The sequence below is a fragment of the Triticum dicoccoides genome, chromosome 6A (genome assembly GCF_002162155.2).
Source record: "Triticum dicoccoides isolate Atlit2015 ecotype Zavitan chromosome 6A, WEW_v2.0, whole genome shotgun sequence".
Lineage (NCBI taxonomy): Eukaryota > Viridiplantae > Streptophyta > Magnoliopsida > Poales > Poaceae > Triticum > Triticum dicoccoides.
Genome location: NC_041390.1, coordinates 599,512,371 through 599,517,080, shown reverse-complemented (window position 1 = coordinate 599,517,080; position 4,710 = coordinate 599,512,371). Strand labels below are relative to the sequence as shown.

General features: G+C 41.5%; 2 long non-coding RNA genes across 2 annotated transcripts; both read left to right on the top strand.

Annotated features, from left to right (window-relative positions):
* The first annotated feature begins 376 nt into the window (after positions 1 to 376).
* On the top strand, positions 377 to 2,118 carry LOC119314456. Its single transcript, XR_005152321.1, has 3 exons — positions 377 to 505; positions 1,226 to 1,329; positions 1,988 to 2,118. It is a non-coding gene; the product is annotated as an uncharacterized LOC119314456 (long non-coding RNA).
* Positions 2,119 to 2,275: 157 nt separating this feature from the next.
* Positions 2,276 to 3,848, top strand: LOC119314631. Its single transcript, XR_005152398.1, has 4 exons — positions 2,276 to 2,348; positions 2,716 to 2,784; positions 3,620 to 3,676; positions 3,752 to 3,848. It is a non-coding gene; the product is annotated as an uncharacterized LOC119314631 (long non-coding RNA).
* The last annotated feature ends 862 nt before the right edge of the window (positions 3,849 to 4,710 follow it).

Genomic DNA, 4,710 nt, shown 5'->3' with positions numbered 1-4,710 from the left:
GCCCAATAGCGCTGAGGTGAGTCCGTGGCAGCGAGCACCGGATCGTTCCCCTCCCCCTCCCGCTCGCTCGCTCTCCTCTCCTCCCCGCCCCCTCCCTCGAAACCCTAGCCGCCGCTACCCATCGCGCCCTACAGCGCCGCCGCTCTCGCGACGCCGCCGCTGCTCTCCTCTCCCTCTCTCCGACCCGAGCCGCCGCCCTCCTCTGCGTCTCCGACCTCCTCCCCATGGGATTGCAACAGAGCCCCCCAGCAATGACGACGAGCAGCAGCGGAGGGAGGACGAGGAGCACGACGGCGGCGGCGGGGAGCAGCAGCAGCAGGCCAAGGCGGCGCTGCCCTTCTCCGCCATGTGCGTGCGGATCTCCTGCAACACCTACCCCAACCTCCGCGCCCTCCGCAACGCCTCCCACGTCGGTCTCACCGACGCCCCACATGTCAAGATCTCCGAGGGCGACTTCGGACACATCCTTGACGACGTGCCCCACCTCGCTGACTACTACGTTCCGGTGAGCAGCCCCCCTCCCCCTAACCTGCTCCTCCTCACTCGACCGCGAGTCATGGTTCGCTGTGACCTGCGGGTGCCATCGTTTCAGCTCGTGGTGATTGGTTTTGTGCGGTGCAGCTTTAGCTAAGCGACTGTCAGTACGAGCGAAATGATCCGACGCCGATTTGGCTGGAAACGTGACCGCGATGTGTGCGGGGTTTGGTCGATTTGGGATTTCTGTTGTTGAGCCACGAATACAGAGTGCTTAATGTCATCTCAATTTTTCTTACGTTCCAGCTCCACTATTAATGTTGTTAAGCTGCTGAGAATAGAAAGCAATGTAGCAGGAATACAGAAGTTGAGGTTTTCATTGCTTTGGTCATACAGTTTTTTAAACTATATACTAGAAGAACAGGGTACTCATTCCTGCCTTCTAAGAAACTATGTAATTGACTGCTCATGTTGGTTGTAATACATTGCTAGACACAGAGTTGTACATTTTTCAGTTAGGTTTTTGCAAATCAAACTATATTCAACAAGGCATCTCTCCTTTTGAAACACGAACACTCAACCATGGTACGCTACGCCCCTCTCATGTTCCTTTCATTTTTTCCTTAGTTGGGTTCAGAGATCATTGCACAATAAAACTGATCGATAACATTTTCATTGTGGTTCTCTAATCTTTTGAACTTGTTAGAAGTTTTCTAAAATCCAATTGTTTGTTATTTTTGGTGCTTTTCAGGTGACCCATTGCAGTTCAGAGATGGTTTATATGAATTGTTTATGATCTAGGCCGCTACCAAACGCCTCTGGAGAGCAGTATACTATTTCTGCATTTACCAACACGTGAGTCCTTGCTCACATGGATTACATATTCCGATAGAAAATAGATTACTTTGCTAATAGAGTATTGATGAGTCTGGCTAGATTCTTTGCTCACACGGACTAGATATTCCTATAGAGAATAAATTTCTTTGCTAAAAAGTATTGATGAGTATGGCTACAGGAGATAGTGATTCTTTTTTAGCTCTTGATTTTGCTACTTATGCAAGGTTTTTGGCTTTAACCTTTTTTTTGGGGGAAAGATCATCCTTTCTGCACTTTATTCCCTCAAGATAAACTGCGTGATGGGATGAGTATGCATACAACACAACTATTGAACCAATGACCATGCTTGAATATATATTAAATTAGACATATTTTTTTAGTTAACCTTTTTATCATTCTGAAGGTTCTTTATTCTAAGGTGAAAAGGGATTTTTGATTTTCCTTCTGCAATCAAAGTATCGTATCATGATAGTACCTACACGTCATGTTGAATGCTATAAAGAACATGATCAATTGGTTTCACAAGGAGATGAATATGGACTGGTTTAGGAAAAGAAAATATTTTTTACGTATGCATTGGTAAATGTTCCTCAAAAAGATGCTGGTTAAACTGAGTCATGTTTTGTATCTTGGTCTGTACCCTGCCTAATATCCTAATATTGAACGTGAACTTCAGATATGGAGTATTGGTTCTCCTGATCCTAACTTCACATTAGATGGCCACTCAAAAGGCGTGAACCGTGTTGATTACTTCACCGGTGGTGATCGACCATTTTTTATTACTGGATCTGATGATCAGACTGCAAAGGTGTGTCATCTGCAATGAATTGTGCTATTGTGAGGGTATATTGGGATTGATCTGACTTATTACTCAATTTGTTGGATCAGGTTTGATATTACCAAACCAAGAGATGTGTTCAAACACTTGAAGGACATGCACACAATGTGTCTGTTGTCTGTATCCATCTAGAACTACCTATTATAATTACTGGCTCAGAGGATGGCACAGTTCGCTTGTGGCACTCTACAACCTACAGGTACTCTCTCTCTCTCATACTATGATATTGCTTGGAGATGATACTAACAGTGCGCTCTCCGAAAACCAGCTTTGTTTTACTAAAATCTATTTAGTTACACGCAAATACAGTTACTGGCCGAAGTTTTTTTCTTCTACATGTTTTTTGTTTGCAATAATAGTAATATCTTCTGCACTGGACTATACACATTCGTTATTTCCCAACTCATGCCAGTTTATTTCTTTAAATTGGCAGTGTAGATAGTGCCTTGTTCATGAATCATGAGCAAGAATGTGGTCTATTCTTAATTCTTCCATTTCTCCCAAGCATTTAATTATTTCTTTTCTTGTAGAACAAGTGAATAACACTTTGCTTGATGCACTTACAGGCTTGAGAACACTCTTCATTATGGTCTTGAGCGAGTTTGGGCTTTAGGATACATGAAGGGGTCAAGAAGGTAATGAATATTTTGCTCTTCCTCTATTTCAGTTCTATGGTAATATGGTCAATGTGAAGGGCCAATACACGAATATGTCTTCTCATCTCCTACTGAAGCTCCACACGCACTAACAATCCATTTTCTTTTTCTGCGACACAATTTCCTATATTGTGACAACATTGTGTATCTTCTAAACTGTTTCTCCCAAAAAAATCTTCACTAAAAATGCATAGTTCATGCTTTTATTTATTGTTCTTTCCTTTCAAGTTAAGGTAGTGATTGGATATGATTTAGGGAAAATTATGATAAAAATTGGTCGTGAAGTTCCAATTGCTAGCATGGACAATAGTGAAAAAATCCTATGGGCAAAACATAACGAAATCCAAAATGTTAGTATCAAGACTGTTGGTGCAGGCAATGAGGTTCTTCTTCTTTGCCATGTTAAATGTGTAGGATTGTGAGTTACTTTTGGTGTAACCACATTTTTACATTTAGATATCCAATTATTTCCGGCATTTACAGTTGCTGCGGTATAATAAAGCTCTTCTACCGAAGTGAAATGCATAAGTTCATGATTAGTATTAGCACAATATGGAATTGAGTGTTGGTTTTGAATTAAATTTCGATGGTTTAAAGAAGTGCGCATGAGGTTGTTATGACTTATGGATAAGCACGTCATACGTGCCTTGATATTTTTGCATGTTGCCTTTACATGAAACTTTAGGAGATAGGCTCCTCTAGGATTTATATAGTTTCATTCTCTCAGTAGGTTAAGCTGATTTGCCTTGTCGCCTGTTCTTTCTTCCTGTACGTTTGTCTGTTCTTCCTTGATTTGGATCTGGTTTGTTTGCAGGTCTGTCGTTAGTTTAGCTGCTACGTCGGATCTGATGCTGTTTTCGCCGATATATAGGTATGCATCCCTTCTGCTCCCTTTCTAGGCCGCCGTCTACCGCATATATTTGATTTTACCTTTGATTTGCTGCAGATTTGTTTGTTGCCTCTTGTTTCACGTTCTTCCGGTCGATCGCTTGCTCGATCTGTGCCTGGACATCATCTCCATGTCGCGGCTTCGTGAACGGATCTTCAGGTCGACCACTCTTCTCCTCCTCCTTACTCCTCTTTTTCCCTAGGTTGGTGTTTGTACATCGTGGCGCTTTTCTCCCCACTTGATACAAGAACGATTGTATAATTTCTTTCTATGCACTTCATCAAGCACATAATTTAACTAAAACTTGTGGTTTGTTATGGGGCCTGCATTTGTAATGGTTCATTAAGGTATCTTCAGTATTTTTTGTTTCTTTCCCTGTTTTGTCTTTCCCTGTTTTGTCATCTTTAGTATTTTTTGTTACTTCATACGTGCATTTTTATCGTCCCAAAAATTCACTGGCCTGACGAGCACGCCAAGGCACACATTTAATTATCAGAAGATGGTTCTGTTTTTATGGGGCCTGCATTTGTAATGGTTCATTAAGGTCACCATTGAGTCGCCTTCTGTACTTTAGAGGCGTATTGTGCGGCTACACGTTTGTGTTTTTTTATCCATTCACCCATTGCAATGTAAATTCAAGTTCTTGGATTTTTATTTCTTCTTTCTTCTTTTTGGTGAGCGAATTGGCTAATTGAGCTATTTTCCTCTTGGTTTGTTGCAGCAATTGGGAAGGATCATCCTGTATTATCTATCATGGTTATTAGCTAGCAAGAGTGATGCCACAAGTGGATCTGCCCAGTAAATTTGTTAATTACTTCCTTGCAAGAATGAGTTGAGTTTGGTTTCTAATCCCTCAAGTCTATTCAAGATTGCCCATTTTTTAGTTACATACAAATATGCACCTTGATTGCTATGCATAATCACGTAGGTAATTCCATCTCTTTTTGTTGATGCTTTATCCTGCTTGGATCATATATGCTTCTGTATAACACTGATTGAGGTGGACAATTATAAAT